We start from the raw sequence: 21,840 nt of genomic DNA, 5'->3' as shown, positions 1-21,840 counted from the left end.
ATAGGAAAAGTACCAAACATAGCTGTTTAGAAGGTAAGCCTATTCTACCTACCACAGCTTATATGCCTCCAGCAAAGCCGGCACTGTTCTTATTTCAGGATTATTTTTGGAGATGCCAGAAACTGCCATTCCAGGCTCATGAAAATGACGGTGGCTGCCTCTTACTATTACATCCACAATAACAAAAAGCAACTCTGCAAAATTTTTTGCAACTTTCTCCTGAACTTTAAAAAAGAATCATAACTTTATTCTGTTTTATATTTTCTTGCCCCCCCCCCCCCTTTACAATATCAACTAGGGTTTCTTTTTCAACATATTTTTAGGGAATTGTTCCAGACACTTCTGGGATTTATAATTTCCTTCACATCAATGCAAAAATTCTGTTGCTTCCCAACTCATTAGAAACAAAAGTTATGATTTCAATTTTGTGTTTCTCTCTTCTCTTTCTAATCTTTACCTCATGTTGCTTTTATCTCACCTTTTCAATTTCTAAGCTTCAAAATCAATCTTTTCTCTCTATTTCTCCATCCGACCCTCAAAATCTTGTACAAAACAGAAATTCAAAAATTTCAAATGTTTTTATGGGCATATTCTGATTTGTAAATGATCAGTTCAATACTTGGATTCGTAAATAACAAAAAGCACAAAACTCTTTCTTTGAGGAATTAGAAATCTTTTTTTTTCTCATAAACCTCTTGCTGCAATGATTGTTTAATTTATATACGCTTAGCATGAGAAAAAAGATAAATTTTATTCACTAATATGCAAGTTTTCCTTGGAGCCAACCATACTGAAATTAGAGAAGACTAACACAAATACAGAGCTCATATCTCCTCTCTTGGTCCAATCTCAGCCAGAGCTTCATATAGTCTGGATATGTAAGAACCTCATCAAAGTCCTCCCATCTACTCTTGATATTGGTTAGCATCAGATTATTTGTTTATCCTCTCTTCTTTTTCATCAGTTCCCAGAGCCTTCTTTTCTATCTTCTATCAGTCACTGACATTTGCTGAACACTGCTCTCCCCTCCCCACTGTAGGCTGGTCTTGAAGAATTATACACCGCTGAAACTTTTACCCATTAAAGGCTATATCCTTGACATTGATCTGATTAGATTTGTAATTTTTTTTTTAATCACTCTGGTCAAAAGCAGAAGAATGCATGGAAGAACAAAATGGTATAAAAAGCAATGGCAGTGGTCCACAAAAAATGTAATCAGGGATCAATTGCGATACTAGCCGAGGTAACTTAGGAGAAAAGATGAATTTAAGAGACCCTCTGTGGTAAAACTGACAAGACTCAATGACCGGGATATGGATATTGAGGGAAACAACGTATGGAGAATGACTCCTGTGTCGGGCTTTGATAGCTGGGCAAGGCTGTTCTTTATGGAGGGAAGAAGGCAAGAGGAGGCTCAGGTTGTGGTGAAAAAAAAGATTCATTCAGTTTTGGTAAATATCCTCCCTCTGAAAATCAACCCTTTGTTTCTTGTTTCTTAATCTAATTCAAAGGTGACATATAGCATTCTTAGGCACAGTGAGATGTAAGAAAATTGATTTGTGTTTAGTGGTTAATTTTCTGTTTGTCTTTGACATCCCCATGGAACGATAAAAAGATGATGACTGGTAAATAGTTGTAAACACAAGTCTGGAATTGAAAGATCTGGGCTAGAAATACAGACTTGTGTCAGTTCCTTTGTGCTGTTTTTTAGATGTTGTCTCTCAGTTCCTAGCTCACTCTTCTGTACTGTGTGCTTTGTGATGCTGGGACAGGGATTCTGCAAATTACATTCCCAGACTCCTTTGCCAGCAGGATTGCTGTTAATTTTTTAAAGCTAATTCTATAGTTAGTTTTTCTGGTGATTTTTAATTGAAAAATTCCCCATTTGAAATTTCTTTCCTCCTCTCGATTTTCCTCTCCCCTATCGTTTCAATCTTACCCTTCTGGGCCCAACGCATAGAATCCTACCCTCCTTTTGTGACGGTAACTCATGTAGAGAGGCTCCATTTCGTTATCTGAATCCTGGGACAACTCCCATCTTAGCTCTGGAGGCTCAACTTCAACTCCTGAGCAAGCTTATCAAAGCTTTTCCTCCTTAAAGGTAAAGCTCTCTCCACAAGGAAAGCTCATAAAAGAAAAGTTTCTCTTTATTTTACACAAATAAGTAAAACATAGAGTAATATAATCAATAACAGAAGTATGTTCAATGCTCTGAAGGAACACCAAGAAGGAATAGTTAACTCTAAAGAAGTCAGAAAACACTTTCTAGAAGGAAGGAATAGTTTGTTAAGTGGAGAAGGTTTTTCAGATGGATGTAACGGCCTGGAAATAGTAAAACCACACAGTGTCTTATGGAAATCTGTATTTTTCTGAGTGTAAAGTGCAAAAGGAGAAAATGTGAGAAATGAGGCTTAAAAATTTGATCAGAGTGTGATCATGATGGACCTTTTATATGAGGCTAAAGAACTGGACTTGAGCCCACAGTCCAGAAGCTGAAAATCTAAATGCCTGCAAATGCCAAACAGATCATATAAGCAAACAAAATGAGATCATGTAAATGAGAGAAAAGAAAGAAACGTAGGATCTTATGGGAAACTGGGGAGTCCGTGCCCTTCTAAGTGTGACAGATTGTGACAGACAGTCCAATTATTTTCATACAGAATGCAAAGCTAGTGTTGCCAGAGCTTCCCAGTTTTTCAATAACAGTGAAATGTCCAGATCTTTCTGTGCAATTCCCCAATTTTTAAATATTGGCAACTATTACACATTTTTCCAGGCTCACAATGTGTGTGCAGGCAGGGGGGTTGCGGGAACTTTGAAAGCTGGTTTAGCCAATAGAGCACAAGGTTTCACCCCTTCTACCAGCAATAGGGAACAACCATTATGAAATTTTAAGACAGGGAGAGCCATGGATCTCCAGTTTTAAAGCATGCTCTGGTGGCAGGATGACTGATTGATTGGGGGAGGGAAAAATTCAATGTAGGGAGATGAGTTTGAAGGCTCTTACAATCAATCATCAGTAGCAGGCCTGCTGAGAGTCTAAACGGAAGCACAACACTTTTATAATGGATTATTATTTTTCAATGCAAGTAAATGAAATGACCTTGAGCATTTCTTGCCAGAATTTGACCCCAAATGATGACTGTGGACTTCCTTATTTCTGCTAATTTTGGGTGTTACATTCACTTTTGGGGATAGAATGGATTTATTTCTTCATTACTTTCTATAACTTCCTTTTTTTTCTCTCATTAATGTAGTTGCCAGTAGTAATAAAAGGAAAGATTGTACAACTGGCTTTATAAAAGGCAACTTGTTAGACCTCTACCTTATGCTTCTGTATTATATCAATTGTTGAAGTAAACAGAGATATTTTCTGCAAATGGCTCCCACGTGCCCACATCTCTGAAAGTAAAATAAACTGTGCAGGTCATGAAAACAAAGCATTTTAAACAGAGCATTCCAACTGGGAGAATTATCTAAACATGAAACTTATTTTTACATTCGCTTAAAGATGTCCTTCATCTTATCTACTAAATAAAGTTTTAACAAAGAGAAAATAGGAGGCGGGTGGAGAAAGAGAGAAGGGAGGGGAGAAAAAGAGAGAGAGAAAGTTATTCACCTGTTTTTCCATACTTCTGTTTCTAAGTGCTTAGATAGGTACGTACTTTCAACACAAAATTACTGCATCTAGGTAACAGATTCATCTGGGTAAATTATTGCATCTATTGCTAAAATTAAAAATTCTAGCTACTCTCAGAATAAATTCAGTATTTTTCTGAAGGAAATCTGTGCAAGACTAAGCGAATGCTATCTTAGTCTCCTGTTCTAACAAATTAAATCAGTGAGAAGAAATGTCCCCTAGTTCCATGGACAGGACCTGTCAGGGGCTGGCCAAGCTCAGCCTCATCTTATCCCACCAGCTCACAGGACAGGGACAGGCCCCTGGCATCAAGCCTGTCTCACTTTCCTCAGAACCAAAAAAAGTGAGATACTACATTAATAATCACCATTCATCTGTCAGTTTGTCATACTGTGGTGGCTTTCATGTTGCTGTAATGCTGGAAACTATGCCACCAGTATTTCAAATACCAGCAGGGTCACCCATGGTGGACAGGTTTCAGTAGAGCTTCCAGACTAAGAAAGACTACAAAGAAGGACCTGGGGATCTACTTCTTAAAAAAATTGGCCCAGTGAAAACCTTATAAATAGCAGTGGAACATTGTCTGATATAGTGCTGGAAGATGAGCCCCTCAGTCTGGAAGGCACTTAAAATACGACTGGGGAAGTGTTGCCTCTTCAAAGCTACCTTAATAACATGGACGGAGTAAAGCTTTCTGGACCTGCATTTGCTGATGTGGCACGAATCCAAATGAGAAGAAACAGCTGCAAACATCCATTAATAACTGGAACATGAAATGTACCAAATATGAAGTTAGGAAAATTGGAATTCATCAAAAAATGAAATGGAACACATAAAGATCGATATCCTAGGCATTAGTGAGCTGAAATGAACTGGTATTGGCCATTTTGAATCAGACAATCATATAGTGTGCTTGTGATGGGAATGAAAAATTGAAGAGGAATGGAGTCACATTCATCATCAAAAAGAACATTTCAAGATCTATCCTAAGTATAACGTTGTCAGTGATAGGACAATATCCATACACGTACAAGAAAGACGAGTTAATATGACTATTATTAAAATTTCAGCACGAACCACTAATGCCAAAGATGAAGCAACTGAAGATTTTTACCAACTTCTGCAGTTGAAAATTGATGAAACGTGCAATCAAGATGCACTGATAATTACTGGTGATTCAAATGTGAAAGTTGGAAACAAAGAAGAAGGATCAGTAGTTGGAAAACATGGCCTTGGTGATAGAAACAATGTTGGAGATTGCATGATAAAATTTTGCAAGACCAACAACTTATTCATTGCAAATACTTTTTTCAACAACATAAACAGCGACTATACACTTGGACCTCGCCAGATGGAATACACAGGAGTCAAATCAACTACATCTGTGTAAAGAGACCATGGAGAAGTTCAATATCATCAGTCAGAACAAGGCCAGAGGCTGACTGTGAAACAGACCATAAATTGGTCCTATGCAAGTTCAAGGTGAAGCTGAAGAAAAGTAAAATAAGTCCATGAGAGCCAAAATACGACCTTGTGTACATCCCACCTGAATTTAGAGACCAGACCATCTCAAGAATAGATTTGATGCGTTGAACACTAATGATCGAAGACCAGACGAGTTGTGGAATGACAGTAAGGACATCATACATGAAGAAAGGAAAAGGTTATTAAAAAAACAGGAAAGAAAGAAAAGACCAAAATGGATGTCAAAAAAGACTCCGAAACTTGCTCTTGAACTTAGAGTAGCTAAAGCGAATGGAAGAAATGATGAAGTAAAAGAGACGAATAGAAGATTTTGAAGAACAGCTCAAGAAGACAATGTAAAATATTATAAAGAAATGTGCAAAGCCTGGGGTTAGAAAACCAAAAGGGAAGAACATGTTTGGCATTTCCCAAGCTGAAAGAACTGAAGAAAAAATTCAAGCCTGGAGATGCAATATTAAAGTATTCACTTGGCTACTAACAGAAAGTTCAATGGTTCAAATCCACCAGCAGCTCCATGGGAGAAAGGTGTGGAAATCAGCTTCCATAAAGATTACAGCCTTGGAAACCCTATGGGGCAGTTCTACTCTGTCCTACAGGGTCATTATGAGTCAGAATCGACTGGACAGCAGTGAGTTTTTTTAATGGGCAAAATATTGAACAACGCAGGAAGCATCAACAGAAGATGGAAGGAATATACAGAGTTAATGTACCAAAAAGAATTTGTTGATGTTTAACCATTTCAGGAGGTAGCATATGATCAAGAACCAATGATAACAAAGGAAGAAGTTCAATCTGCACTGAAGGCATTGGCAAAACAGAAGGCTCCAGGAATTGACAGAATACCAACTGAGATGTTTCAACAAACTGACGCAGTGCTGGAAGTGCTCACTCATCTATGCCAAGAAATTTGGAAGGTAGTTACCTGGCCAATCGCCTGGAAGAGATCCATATTTGTGCCTATTCCAAAGAAAGGTGTTCCAACAGACTGTGGAAACTATTGAACAATATCATTATTATCACACACAAGTAAATTTTTGCTGAAGATCATTCAAAAACAGTTGCAGCAGTACATCAGCAGGGAACTGCCAGAAATTCAAGCCAGATTCAGAAGAGGACATGAAACAAGGAATATCATTGCTCATGTCAGTTGGATTTCGGCTGAAAGCAGAGAATACCAGAAAGATGTTTACCTGTGTTTTATTGACTATGCAAAGGCATTCAGCTGTGTGGATCATAACAAATTATGGATAATATTGCAAAGAATGGGAATCCCAGAACACCTAATTATGCTCATGGGGAACGTGTACATAGACTAAGAGGCAGTCATTCAGACAGAACAAAGGGATACTGCGTGGTTTAAAATCAGGAAAGGTGTGCGTCAGGGTTGTATCTTTTCACCATACTTATTCAATCTGTATGTTGAGCAAATAATCAGAGAAGCTGGACTATATGAAGAATAACATGGCATCAGGGTTGGAGGACGATTCGTTAACAACCTGTGATATGCAGCTGACACAACCTTGCTTGCTGAAAGTGAAGACGACTCAAAGTATTTACTGACGAAGATCAAAGACTACAGCCTTCAGTATGGGTTACATCTCAACATAAAAAAACACAAAAATCCTCACAGCTGGACCAATAAGCAAGATCACGATAAATGGAGAAAAGATTGAAGTTGTCAAGGGTTTCATTTTACTTGGATCCACAATCAATACCCATGGAAGCAGCAGTCAAGAAATCAAACGACGTATTCCATCAGGTTAATCTGCTGCAAAAGACCTCTTTAAAGTGTTAAAAAGCAAATGTCACCTTTAGGACTAAGGTGCACCTGACCCAGGCCATGATATTTTCAGTTGCCTCATATGCATGCAACAGCTGGGCAATGAATAAGGAAGGGCAAAGAATTGATGCCTTTGAATTATAGTGTTGGCAGAGAATATTGAATATACCATGAACTACCAGAAGAACAAAACAAATCTGTCTTGGAAGAAGTACAGCCAGAATGCTCCTTAGAAGCAAGGAGGGTGAGACTCTTATATACTTTGGACATGTTATCAGGAGGGACTACTCCCTGGAGAAGGACATCATGCTTGGTAAAGCAAAGGGTCAGTGAAAAAGAGAAATACCCTCAATGAGATAGATTGACACAGTGACTGCAACAATGGGCTCAAACATGGCAACAATTGTGAAGATGGTGCAGAACCAGGCAGTGTTTCATTCTGTTGTACATAGGGTCGCTGTGAGTCACAACCAACTCGATAGCACCTAACAACAAACAACACATCAATAATCACATGCATTTTGTGCCATTTGAAGATAGCCTAAGCGCCAGTGATTTTAGCAGCCATTTGTAGCCCTGACCAGCTCATGAAGCAGCTAAGGATTCTTATGCAGGAAGGGGCAATCAGGCCTGCTTTACACCAAGTCTGGGCTCTGTTCCCATTCTTTCTAAGCCTTTTTTCTTTCTTAAAGATGTATATGAATATGACCCTGGCACCAGAGACCCTAGTCTCATTACTGTAAAATTCTCTTTCTCCATCAGGATGAAAATTAACACACCTAGCCCATCATGTGTATTTTGGGTAGGCCTCCTCTGGAGCCTCAGCTAAAGAGGGTATAATTCCTGTCTCTGAAATCAAGAGTAAAGGAAAAATGAAATAACTTTGAATCCTTCAGGAGTTGCAACAAAGAGTGATGTGTTCCAGATACTGAGTCAAAAATTGGAACACATTTTGTCTTAGAAACAGTGATTAGTTTCCCAGGCAAGTTCATAAATGGTATTTAACCCATAAAGTTCCCAGAATAATCTAGAAATTTCTAAGCGACCCGTCTGCTCTGTTCCTACTCTTCCACAGTTCGTTTTTAATTGACTAGCATGGATATGACTCTGCTTTGCTAGATATGCCAACCCGCTTCACTCAAAATTTACAAAGTCTCATCTGTGCGATCCACCAGATATTAAAAAACTATGTAGACTCAACTGATGAGATTTGCAGCCCCAGTACTGCCTGCCACACGTCAGGCCGTTGACAGAGTGTGGATATGTTCCATAACGTTTCTTCTATCCCAGTGGTCTTCAGTGTTCAGGGAAAGTGTGGGAAAGTATAAGGCCTGTTATTATAAATGAGGACCTGCCAGAGACAGACCTATTTATACATGAAATTTTTATATGTGATATCACTTGATTAATATAATAGAATAGATTGTTTATTAGATGGGGTTGAGAAAATTTTTCACTTTATGGAGAAAAGCAAATCATTCTTCTGGATCTGAAGTTTCCCGTCCTTCTGTATCACTGGAGAGAAGATGAAAATGGGGGAGATAAGTGTACTGAAACCTTGAAAAATGAGGAGATACACAGATGGCAATTTCAGTAGAGCTTGGATTTCTGTAACATGCAATGGAAGAGTCCTGACTATTATACTCGAGATAAGATAAATGTGTCCCTTAGTACTGGTATGGGTATCTAGAGATGGAGTCATGAGGTATCCATAATTGCCTTCTTAGAAAGAAAGGTGTGTGGAAAGTCAGAGAGATTTCTGTGGAAATAAAATAATTTCCATTGTTTTCAAAGTAGCTTTTTCCATTTACCTAATGAGAAACTTTAAACTCTTATGGCACTCTTCTCTTCCTAACTCTCTAGCAGCCTTTTTTCAACCAAAGTTCTGCAAGAGAATCAAGACCTAGAGAAAATTATTTGAATGACTTTTTTATTCAGTTCTGTAAGGGATGATGCATAGCTAGCACCATTCTACACACAAAGGAGAGAAGTAAATTAATTACATGCAAAACTGTCTACATACAAAAATTCTATAGTAGGAAATTCTGTTGAGAAGACTATGGGATATTTATCATATCTGATATAGTTTGACTACAGTATCTAATAAACCAGTTACCACTGAGTTGATTTCAACTCATAGCAACCCAGTGTGTGTCAGAGAAGAACTGTGCTCCATAGGGTTTTCAATGCTTGATTTTTAGGGTTGTATTTAATAGTCAACTACTATATTTATAAATTATAAAATGTACTTTTTTTCACATTTTAACCTTGCATTTGATATTATAAGAATTCTTGGGTTTTGTTTTTTTTTTTGTTGTTGTTGTTCTTACTTCTTTCTTTCTTTCCAAATAGTATATATAAAATTATGCTATCTTATAATCCATGGCTTCTTGGGTTTGCTAAAACATTTTATAACTGAGTATACTTAAGAAGTATATATATCTTAAGAGCAGAGATTGTTTATCATGCAGCTTTTATTTCCATTCTTTCCTCATCACCAATTCATCCCCAACACACACAATCCACAGCACAGTAACACCACGTGACTATGTTATATTTTTAATATGATTTTCCATAACATTTTATGACAAACTTCTAAAGCTACACTTAAACACTTGTGTTTCAGCTGTCATTGTCTAGGCTGCTCGAAAAAAAAAAGTTGTCATTGTCTTGCTAAAAGGAAAGTTCTATGTTATTGACTCTGTTAATATTCAAAAAAATAGGATTTTAATTTTTTATAAATTTTTGGGTTCATTTAAAGTAAACAATAATTTTTAATTTACTAATAATTACTTATAATGATAAACCTAAAAACCAAACCCGTTGGCATTGAGCAGATTCCAACTCATAGAGACCCTATAGAACAGAGCTGAACTGCCCCATAGGGTTTCCAAGGAGCAGCTGCTGGATTTGAACTGCCAACCTTTTGCTTAGCAGCCATAGCTCTTAACCACTGTGCCACTAGGGCTCAACTTACAATGATATTTACTAATAATTTACCAAAACCCAAACCAGACTTGTTGCTGTCGAGTCAATTCCAAGTCATAGCTACTCTATAGGACAGGATTGAACTGGCCCATAGGGTTTCCAAGGTGTGGCTGGTGAATTTGAACTGCTGACCTTTTGGTCAACAGTCAAATGCTTAACTACTGCACCACCAGGGCTCCAATAATTTACCAAGTGCCCTATTATGTACTAAGTGGCTTATATGTACTATGTCATTTGATATTCACAGCAACCTTCTGAGATAAGTATTCCCATTAAAGAGAATGGTAAGTGAGGCTCAGAAAAGTTAAGTGACTTGCCTAAAAAGATACCAGTGGTGGGTGGTAGAGCTTGTCTTAATCCAGGCCTGCCTGACTCTAAAACGTAAATTCTCAACTACTAAGCCACACTGCTTCAACTTTAAACTGCTTACATATATATTATTAAAATTGAAATCCAAAGAGAACTATAATCTTCTGGAGAATGAAAATACAAAGATGTGTAAATTACTACATACACAAATAGAACCAACAAAACATGCTCTTAAAAAATCTGAATTCTAGTTAAATATTATCTAAACTGTTCAGCCTGGCATTTGAGCCTTCTAAAACTTATCCAAACCTACATTTCCAGTCATATATCTCATTACACTTCTACACTACCATCACCACCACTCACTGGAGAACATCCTCCTCCATTCCAGAAATAAGTTCTCTTGCATCATGTTCTACCCTCTCCCTTCTACTATCTCTCCTAACTGCACCTCTCTTCCTCTTCATGCTTGTCCAAATCCATGCCACCTTTTCCAGGAAGCTTGTCTGATCTTCTTTCTCTCCCAGACTCTTTAGCATGAGTCTTCCTTATTTTTTATTTCTTATGTATCTCTGCTTATTCCCATTAGATTTTTAATATTGGAAAGAAAAGAACTGGGCAGCATGTATTATTGAAAGTCCTTTAATTGTCTGAGCCTCAGTTTCCTTATCTATAAAATAAGGGTAAAATACTGCCAGTAAAACACAGGCTTGGGGAAAAGTTCAGATCAAGAATGTGGCTGTAAGGCTCTTCATTAAACTTTAGAAATATTTAAACTGTTTCCTAATAGATCCTCTCAACAAGGCTGTAGGTCTTCTAAGAATCTTAAGGGCACTGTCTCCACAGCACTCTGTGTCTCAGCTCAGTATAGGGAGGGGTTTGTAGGTGTGGCTTTTGTCTAAAGGAGTGGATCATAATTTGATACACAGGAAGACTACAAAGTTTTATAAAGCTTGGAGTAAACGAGTCAAAGACAGTTCAAAATGAAAAAAGACCTCTGAGTAGAAATCAAGCTGAGAATACTACTCAGATGGAAACACAAGCCATTTCTTACAAAAAAAGAAGTATGACACAGAAGGTGGAACCAGAACCCAGAGGACAGAACCAAGAGCCACAGAGAATCACTCTCAGAGAACAGAACTGGACCCTAATCAAAGAACATTCCCTCCTTGTAGAGTCAGCAGAAATGGTGACATGTGTCCAGCTAAATTTCAAAATTACTATGGACCAGCATGAGTTTCATGCCTCCAGTTCTCCCCATTTTTTGAACAGTGTTGTCCATTGTGATTATTCTATCCCTCTTTCATCATTATATGTTGGGTATATTGGGTCAAATAACTTGTCTTTTTTGTTTACAAGGCTCTGCTCCTTAGGAGCAGCCACTCCTGAACTTAAGAGATAAAGAGATATTGAACTTAGAGCCAGTGCTGTAATGAGACTTTTGAGGGAGAGATGACTATATTCTGTATGTGAGAGGGATTATATTTTTGCTCCAGGTGGTTGACTCAGGTAGTTCCCAAATATGGCCACAAATAATTCCTTCCCTCTCTGTGTGTGCATGTCAAACCTCATTAAGAGGTAGAGTTTATTTTCCCTCCATTTGAATCTGGGCTGGTCCTATGCCAATTTTCACCAGTCGAATGTGGCAGAGGTAATGTTTCAGGGCTTATGAGCCCAAATCTTAAGAGAACTACTTTTATTTTTACCCCCTTGAAATCCAGGAACCATGCTGTAAGAAGCCCAAATTGCATGAACAAGTCAAGTGGAAGAGAATCAAAGTCAACAAATCCAGCTGAGCTTCAAGTCAACAGCCAGCACCAACTAAAGAGACAGCTTAGATGTTCTAGCTCATTTAAGTTTTTAGATGCCTACAAACCTCAGTCAACATCACATGTAGCTGAATAACCACCTAGATAATGCTAGTCAAGCCAAAGAATCATGAGAGATAAGAAAATATTTGCTGTTTTAAACCATTAAGTTTTAGGGTGATTTGTTATGGAGCAATAAATAATTGAAATAACTTCTAGGTAACAAAGAATATGAACATAATACTGGAAACACTGTAAAGATCATCTACTTTAGATGAACATGTACTTCTATCCAGGAGAGAAAATGTAGGTCACACAGTCAGTTCATGAAGAGACAGTTCTACAACCCATCTTTCTCACCTTAACAGTTTCTTGAGGTCTTAAAGAAAAATCAGTGAACAGAGTGTGTGTGTTCTCTACATGACAGTTTCTTCTCAGAATTATTCTTGAGCATAATATAAAATATCATTTTATTCTTTTAAAAAAGAGCAGGGGCAGTAATTTCTTATGAATGAGAAGACATTTCTATGACTACATGGTATGAAGAAATATTTAATCAATCTATTAAGAGCAATGATTTAGAGAGGCGGGGCCAAGATGACAGAATAAACAGAAGCTTCCTGTGGTCCCTCTTACAACAAAGATCTAAAAAAAACAAGTTAATCGATTATATATGACAATCTAGGAGCTCTGAAAACCAAAGACAAAGTTGAGGAGTCAGACTGAGTAGCATGGGGAGGGAGAGACAGTTCAGAAGCAGCAAAGAAGTGCCAGACTTGAGCTAGCCAGCGCTCTGCAGACTGGATCAGCTGGCACATGAAGGGCTGAGGCAAGCAGTAGCACTCAGGATGCATTTTGCCACATCAGGAGAGACCAGGTGGCAGAGAGTCTGCACAAGCCTCTGGAGCCAGGGGGAAGTGGCTCTGGATCTGTGAAAGTTAAATGCAAGTGTCTACCCTACAGGTTATCAAAATAACCCCTCCCCGTCTGGGACTCTTTTCCCCTCACCCACACCCCTCCCAGCTCTGCTCCAATACCAGTCAGCAGTATTCAACAACTGCCACGCACCCTAAGCCAGAAGTAGGAGCTATGGTGCCCAAATCAGTCTCACGGCTTTAGGGAACAAACAAACAAACAAAACAAAAAAAAAGCACCAACTCCCCTAAGCAGGACTAACCACACCCAAACCAGTCTCATGGCTTTAAAAAATCACCACGCCCCCTAAGCCTGGAACTCAGGGCAGGCACTGCCCCTTTGCCTAGGCATAGGCATAAGGGGTCCACAGACTTTGAACATCCTTCACCCCGGCCTAGACCTGCATGGGCTGATTCAATAGCATAGGCCCTCATTAGCATAGAACAACAGGGTATATACCTGAAGCCTATTTTCGACTGCAACAGCCAAAGGGTATTGGCAGATTTGTGACATTTGACACTGTTCTGCCCATTAAGCAGGGTCCTCACCCACCCACATTAGGGGCCTGAGGACTGGCAGATTCACCAATTGCACCTAGCCACCCATGACAAGGGTCTGAGAATAAGTGGTACCTCCCAGTCCTTACAGTCAACAGCTTTGGGTGCCCAAAGTCCAGCTGCAAAACCCACCCACCTATGCACTCTCGGGGACAGGGACATGCTTTCCACCTAGGCACTCAGGGGCAGCCATCACCCCCCACTTTGCTCAGCACATAGCCCCCTACTGCAGCCAGATACCTGTGCCTGGTCCAATCACCCCTACGTAGCCCTGCCCATCTAGGACTGTAGGTGAGAGTCTGCAACACACACTCAGTGACAGACAACCTGTACACCTGAGCTGAATCCATACGATAAAGTAAATGGACTCCTGGGCTCACATACCTAGTAACAGCTCTAACCACCTGGTAACAGGACTTGAGAGCTTCAAAGACACCAATAACCAAAGTAGGTCACATGCCCAGCCTATTATGGGTATATCAAAACAAAACAAAAAGCTAGGACACAGTAAGCAAACTTAACTTATTGATAGCTCAGAGATGACAGTCTGTATTAAATCACATAAAGAAGCAGATCAAGGTGATTCCAGTAAGCAACCAAAACAAAGACCCAGGAAACCTTCCAGAGGAAGATAAGATCTTGGAATTGCCAGAAGTAGAATTCAAAAGATTAATATACAGAGCTCTTTGAGAGATCAGGAAAGAGATCAGGCAAAACCCAGACCAAGCCAAGGAACACATGGACAAAGCAATAGAGGAATTCAGGATAGCTATACAAGATCAGAACAGCAATTTAACAGGCTGCTAGAATCCATAGGGAGACAGCAAATAGAAATCCAAAAGATTAACAATAAAATTTCAGAAATAAACAACTCAACAGAAGGTCATAGGAGCAGAATTGAGGCAATGCAAGTCAGAATTAGTAGGATTGAAGATAAAGCACTTGATACCAATTTATCTGAGGAAAAATCAGATAAAAGAATTTTAAAAAAAATGAAGAAACCCTAAGAATTATGTGGGATTCTATCAAGAGGAATAACCTACAAGTGATTGGAGTACCAGAACAGGGGGGGATAACAGAAAATGCAGAGAGAATTGTTGAAGATTAGCTGGCAGAAAACTTCCCTGATACTGCGAGAGATGAGAAGTTATCTATCTAAGAAGCTCATCGAACCCTACACAGGGTAGATCCCAAAAGAAAGCCACTGAGACATATTATAAACAAACTTGCCAAACCAAAGATAGAGAATTTTAAGAGCAGCTAGGGATAAACGAAAAGTCACCTACAAAGCAAAGTCAGTAAGACTAAGCTCACACTACTCAGCAGAAACCATGTATGCAAGAAGGCAATGGGATAACATGTATAAAGCCTTAAAGGAAAAAAATTGCCAGCCAAGAATTATATATCCAGCAAAACTGTCTCTCAAATATGATGGCGAAATTAGGGCATTTCCAGATAAACAGAAGTTTAGGGAATTTGTGAAAACCAAACCAAAATTACAAGAAATACTAAAGGGAGTCCTCCAGTTAAAGAATCAGTAACATCAGATAACAACCCAAGACTAGAACATAGGACAGAGCAAACAGATATCAACCCAGATAAGGAAGTTACAAAAATATGTCAAAGCTGAAACACTGAAAATAAGGAAACAGAGACAACAATATGCAGAAGATGACAACGTTAAAACAAAAAAGAGGGACTTAATAGTGTAGTCACAGAACTTTCATATGGAGAGGAAATTAAGGAAATATCAAGAAATAAAAGATTGGTTTAAACTTAGAAAAATAGAGGTAAATTTTAAGGTAACCACAAAGGAAACTAACAAATCTACCCATCAAAATAAAAAAGAAGAAAAACATAAAGACTCAGCAAATACTAAATCAACAATAACGAAAAAGATGAAAAGAAAATACATAAAGAAAAACAACTCATCACAGAAAATTAAGTGGAACAAAGAAACTGTCAATGCCACAAAAAAAAAAAAAAAAATCAAAATGACAGCACTAAACTCATACCTGTCAATAATTACACTGAATGTAAATGGACTAAATGCACCAATAAAGAGGCAGAGTGTGGCAGAATGGATTACAAAAAAGAGCAATGATTTAGAGAATGTCTCTCCTCATATAAAATTTCAGAAGAGAGAATGCTGTTCAAGGAGACAAAACAATCATCTAAAATTTTTTTCTATAAACAACAGGAAAGATTTAGATGTTGCTCATAGCCATTTTTCAGGCGGTAAGAAAATCTGGAGACCATATGTTGCTATTCAAGGTGAGGGGGATGCTCACGGAAAGTGAAATCTTAAAACAGCTATAATGCAAATGACATTACAGACTAAAGTCTCCCAAAAGTGGAAGTCTCTAGGAAATGACTCTCTTACCATTTGAAGGACACTGAAATAGGCACTCTCTTTCCAAAAGATTTAGTGATTAATAATCAAGCAGATTTATAAATAATAACTTCATCTTTTCTTCTTCCAGTTCTCCAACAACTGTTCTTTTAGAAGCACAAACCATAGGAGGGTGTAGGTTTCAACTACAGTCTTTTAAAATGAATACACATTGAAATCTTTGGTGGAAAGACATTGGGCAACAGCATTTTATTTTGCATACTGATCAAATGAGGCATAAAAGAAAAAAAGTGGCTTTCTCATTGTCAAGTCTATTGCAAGTTCTTAACAAAACTTGATAAAATTTAATAATCTCAAATTAAGTAATACTATGTGTTATATTACACAAATATCCGACTTTGCTCAGTACTGCCAACCAAAATATCAAAATTTAAGGGAAAAATATTAATTTTTAAAAGGATGGTATATCTATATTTTGGAAATTATATTAGTATTATTTGTACTAGAGTTAAAGGGACTACCTTCGTTGGTTAAATTGTATTTTTTGGTTTGGCAGCTTGTCTCGGAAAAGAAGTAAATATTTGATGATAATTGCTAATTAAGTCAAAATTAATTCTCAATTAATCCTCCACTTTAAATGGTCTTAAAAAGCCTCGTCCTTCATTCTTCCTACACGGCTTCATGAGTTCTGTTTTACAACTTTTATCTCGGTTTCTGGATTTCAGTATCTATTCCTCACATGAGGCCCACTTACATAGCTTTCTCTGTTCCTTTTCCTTCAATAAAAATCCCAAGAACTTGTAATTAGGATATTTTGCCTTTACAATGTGTCACAACATTGTCTATCATCAAGAAATAGGGGCAAATGTAACCATGTGAAGTTTGTTTCCTCTCAGTAAAATAGGAGAATATTGAATGTCTAATAAACAAGACATTCATACACGGAACACTAAATCTTCCAAATCAGCATTTGTATGAATTAAAAGATTAATCTGGCATTTGATAAACTTTTCTCTGAAAAATATGTGGTTTAAACAAGGGGAAAGACTTAAATAAAATGCATTTTAGATTTTTAAAAGTACTTAGACACCTCTTTAAAATATCATATCTATTGACATCATCTCTTTTTTATTAGCCATAAAATAGCTTGTTTAATGAACTGGAAACACAGAAAGTCAGCTGAAGGAAGGCAAAGGAACTTTGTCTTGTAAGAATCAAAAGCAAGGGGCTCCATGATCATCTGGCATCCGCTTGATGTTGCATCTATGGTCAGAAATGTACATGAAGCCTGGTACGGGTACAATGACAGATGCATTGACTGATGGAACAGAATTGAGAACCCAGAAGTAAATCCATCCACCTATGGTCACCTGATCTTCGACAAGGGCCCAAAGTCCATCAAATGGGGAAAAGACAGTCTTTTTAACAAACGGTGCTGACAAAACTGAATGTCGATCTGCAAAAAAATGAAGCCGGAACCATACCTCACCCTATATGCAAAAACTAATTCAAAATGGATCAAAGACCTAAATATAAAGCCAAAATCTATAAAGTTCATAGAAGAAAAAAATAGGATCAACACTAGAGGCCGTAATATATGGCATTAATAGGATACAAACCATAACCAACAACACACAAACTCCAGAAGATAAGCTACATAACTGGAATCTTCTAAAAATCAACACTTATGCTCTTCAGAAGAATTTACCAAAAGAGTAAAAAGAGAACCTACAGACTGGGAAAAAATTTTTGGACATTACAAGTCAGACAAAGGTCTAATCTCTATAATCTACAAGAAAATCCAACACCTGTACAACAAAAAGACAAATAATTCAATTAAAAAATGGGCAAAGGAAATGAACAGACACTTCACCAAGAAGACATTCAAATGACCAACAGACACATGAGGAAGTGCTCGCGATCACTATCCATTAGAGAAATGCAAATTAAAACCACAGTGAGATACCATCTCACCCCAGCATTACTGGCACAAATCGAAAAAACTGGAAGTAACAAATGTTGGAGAGGCTGCAGGGAGATCGGAACTCTTATGCACTGCTTGTGGGAATGCAAAATGGTACAACCATTTTGGAAAATGATATGGCACTTCCTTAGAAAGCTAGAAATAGAAATCCCATACAATCCAGCAATCCCACTTCTAGGAATATATCCTACAGAAATAAGAGCCATCACATGAATAGACTTATGCATACCCATGTTCATTGCAGCATTGTTACAATAGCAAAAAAGATGGAAACAACCTAGATGCTCATCAACAGACGAATAGGTAAACAAACTATGGTACATACACACAATGGAGTACTATGCAATGATAAACAGCAATGATGAATCTGTGCAGCATCTCATAACATGGATAAAACTGGAGGACATTATGCTGAGTGAAATAAGTCAATCACAAAAGGACAAATATTGTTTGAGACCTGTACTGTAAAAACTCAAGAAAAAGTTTACACACAAAAAGAAACAATCTTTGTTGGTTATGAGGGATGGGAGGGGTGGCGGGGGGGAAATACTAAATAGACAATAGATAAGTGGTAACTTTGGTGAAGGGTAAGATAGTACACTATACTGGGGAAGCCAGCACAATTTGTACAAGGAAAGGTCATGGAAGCTCCATAGACACATCCAAACTCCCTGAGGGACTGAACTGCTGGGCAGAGGGCTATGGGGACCATGGTCTCGGGGAACATCTAGCTCAATTGGCATAACACAGTTTGTAAAGAAAATGTTCTACAGTCTACCTTGGTGAGTAGCATCTGGGGTCTTAAAAGCCTATGAGGAATCATCTAAGATATTCCAATGGTCTCACCCCTTCAGCAGCAAGGGAGAACGAACAAAACAAGATACAAGGAAAAGATTACTCCAAAGGACTAATGGACCACAACTGCCATGGCCTCCACCAGACTGAGTCCAGTACAACTAGATGGTGCCTGACTACCACAACTGACTGCTCTGACCAGGATCACAACAGAGGGTCCCGGACAGAGCTGGAGAAAAATGTAGAACAAAATTCTAACTCACAAAAAAAGACCAGACTTACTGGCCTGACAGAGACTGGAGAAATCCCAAGAGTATGGCCCCCGGACACCTTTTAGCTCAGTAATGAAGTCACTCCTGAAGGTCATCCTTCAGCCAAAGATTAGACAGGTCCATAAAACAAAACAAGATTTGGGCACACCAGCCCAGGGGCAAGGATGAAAAGGCGGGAGGGGACAGGAAATCTGGTAATAGGGAACACAAGGTTGAGAAGGGACAGTGTTGACATGTCATGGGGTTGTTAAACATTGTCATAAAACAATATGTGTACTCACTGTTTAATGAGAAACTATTTATTCTGTAAACCTTCATCTAAGGTACAGTAAAAAGATTTAAAAAAACAAGAAATGTACATGATAGGATCTCCAGTTTTCTTCCCTTAAGGCCCCAGTCAACCGTGTCCACAATGAAACACTTGTATTGAGTTACTTTCTGTACCAAGCAGTCATCTGCATAGGTTCCTTTGTGTGTGCCTGGTAAACTTTCAAATCTTGGATCCTTGGCAATCCTTAGAGCCACTCAATATTTCTGCCCCAATTTCTCAGTATTAGCCATTACACAGTCAGTTACACAGGGGATACACTTAGCATACAGACAGTCCATCGTTAACTTCACTAAGTCCAGTTTGGCTTTAATGGAGAAGTTGATATCAACCAGGATGTGGTAAGGTGGGCCCTGTTGTGTGTTATATTGGAAGAACAAAGAAGAAGGGTCTTGGGAGACTTTTCTTTCCTTGAGAGCACTGGGATTTTTCTTTTCTTTCTTTTTAGGTTTTAATCTATCCTTTTCTTTACTCACCAAACTGTTGCAAGGTTTAAAGCCTCTGATCTCTGAGACTAAGCATTTGCTTCATGATTGCATACTTCCTTGCTTTCTTTTGCTTCCCCATGGTCACAACACCTCCTGTTCTTTCTTCCCAAAGTAACAAATATTTTTAGTAATTGTTTTATTATTAAATTTCTTTAAACAAATTACACTAATAACCAACTTATATAAACCCTACTGTCTACATTTCTATGATCTTTTCATAATGTAGATATTGTTTTTACATAAACTTAATCTTTCTTGATTAAGTCTTTATTTTTTTACTTAACATTTTAATACATTTCCATATATATACGTGCATTATTCATATCATTTCTAAAAATTATAAAAGTAATCCATTAAGTGAGCAAAATATAAATTCCTTATTTTCCCTCCATTTTTGAAGTATGTTTTATTTCTATAATAGAAATGTTGTTACTGCAATAACGCAGATTGGAGCCGCCTGCCACAACAGTCAATTCTGAGACAGGGGTGAGGTGAGCAGCAAGAGGTTTATTATATATCGATATATAGGGGAATAGATTCCTCCAAAAAACTCATCTCCCCCACTGGAGATCTGCTGAAGGCTTTTATAGGGACAGGATTATGGGTCTTAGAAGTTTGTGTTAGTTCCCCCTTGAGGTGGTCATGTCTCAGATGAGTTAATCTTTTACTGGTATTCTTGGGGGTTATCTGGTGACATCGTTGGGGATTATCTGGCGACATCCTGGTTTTTCTTGTCCCAAGATGGGCGCTTTGTTCGGTTTTCATCCTTAGATCATTATCACTTGTTTTCCACCCTCCAAGCAGGAACATCAGTTAATCTTAAACCCTTTGTAGAAACAAGATCATGAGACAATGTGGCGGTTAGCAATGCGGAGTAAATAATAGTGAACCAGGCCTGGGCAGCCTCTTCCAATATTATGATAATCTCTCTAAACATTGTTTGTTTATTCTTTGGAGTAATTTCTGTAGAACAAATTATCAGAATTATGATTATGGAAAAAAAAAGCCTAAAATGTTTTCCGACTATTTTTTATTGCTGAATTGCTCTTCAAAAGAACTGAACCAATTTATACTGCCTGCAGGAAAAGGTGATATTGCCAGTTTCTTCAAAGCCTTGCTAATGTAGAGTTTTTACATTTTAAATTTTTGTTTATTTTATTCTTAGTTTGCATTCCTTTTAACAATTTTTAAATTTTGGATTAATATTTGCATATTATTTTATGCAATCTTTCTGTACCGCCTCAACCATTGTCCAATTTTCTATTGAGGACTTTGCTTCCTGTAAAAGTATTTTTCTTTATAAATACTTTTCATATTAGTCTTTGCTGTATCACATTGGCCATTTTGTTTTTTACTTTCATGGCACAGACTTTTTTTATAATTTGTTTTGTTTTCTGAATGGAAGAAAAAGTTGCATTTAGATATGCACACTACTTCTAATTTTTAATGAATTTTGTTTCAATAATCTAATTACAAGACAGCTATTAAACAATGGTTTAACATAAATGTTAACTAACTACTTCTCACCAGACAATTCTTTCAACTGTGTTAGAAAAACATTCTCCAATTTTTGGCCTGGGGATAATTTCCTAGCTGCAGGACAAACTGCATGGGATGGAGAAGAGAAGGAGCAGGGTGCATTCATTGTTCCTGTATAGCACTCTCATTCATCCCTGCTTCTCTCTCCCATCCACTTTTACACTAATATTTGTGGGTTTCACTGGGAAGGAGAAATGCAGTCTTCTCAGTTGAATTCCCTTCTGCTCTTATTCAAAGGTCTCCAAATTTTTTTTTTTGGTCTTACCTCCCATCAGTAGGAAATTTTCAAGCATAGAACCTTGTAACATATGTTTATTTCTTTTTTTGTTGTACTTTAGATGAAGGTTTACAGAACAAACTAGCTTCTCATTAAACAATTAGTACACATATTGTTTTGTGACATTGGTTGCCAATCCCATGACATGTCAACAGTCTCCCTTTCTCGACCTTGCGTTCCCTATTACCAGCTTTCCTGTCCCCTCCCGCCTTTTCATCCTTCCCCCTGGGCTGGTGTGCCCAAATCTTGTTTTGTTTTATGGGCCTGTCTAATCTTTGTCTGAAGGGTGACCTTCAGGAGTGACTTCATTACTGAGCTAAAA

General features: G+C 37.9%; 1 pseudogene; it reads right to left on the bottom strand.

Moving 5' to 3' along the window:
* Positions 1 to 19,189: 19,189 nt before the first annotated feature.
* On the bottom strand, positions 19,190 to 19,854 carry LOC101344519 (rRNA-processing protein FCF1 homolog pseudogene; annotated as a pseudogene).
* Between the last annotated feature and the right edge of the window lie 1,986 nt (positions 19,855 to 21,840).

This window comes from Trichechus manatus, unplaced genomic scaffold (genome assembly GCF_000243295.1).
Source record: "Trichechus manatus latirostris isolate Lorelei unplaced genomic scaffold, TriManLat1.0 scaffold00289, whole genome shotgun sequence".
Classification (NCBI taxonomy): Eukaryota; Metazoa; Chordata; class Mammalia; order Sirenia; family Trichechidae; genus Trichechus; species Trichechus manatus.
This window is presented reverse-complemented; position numbering and strand designations above follow the sequence as displayed.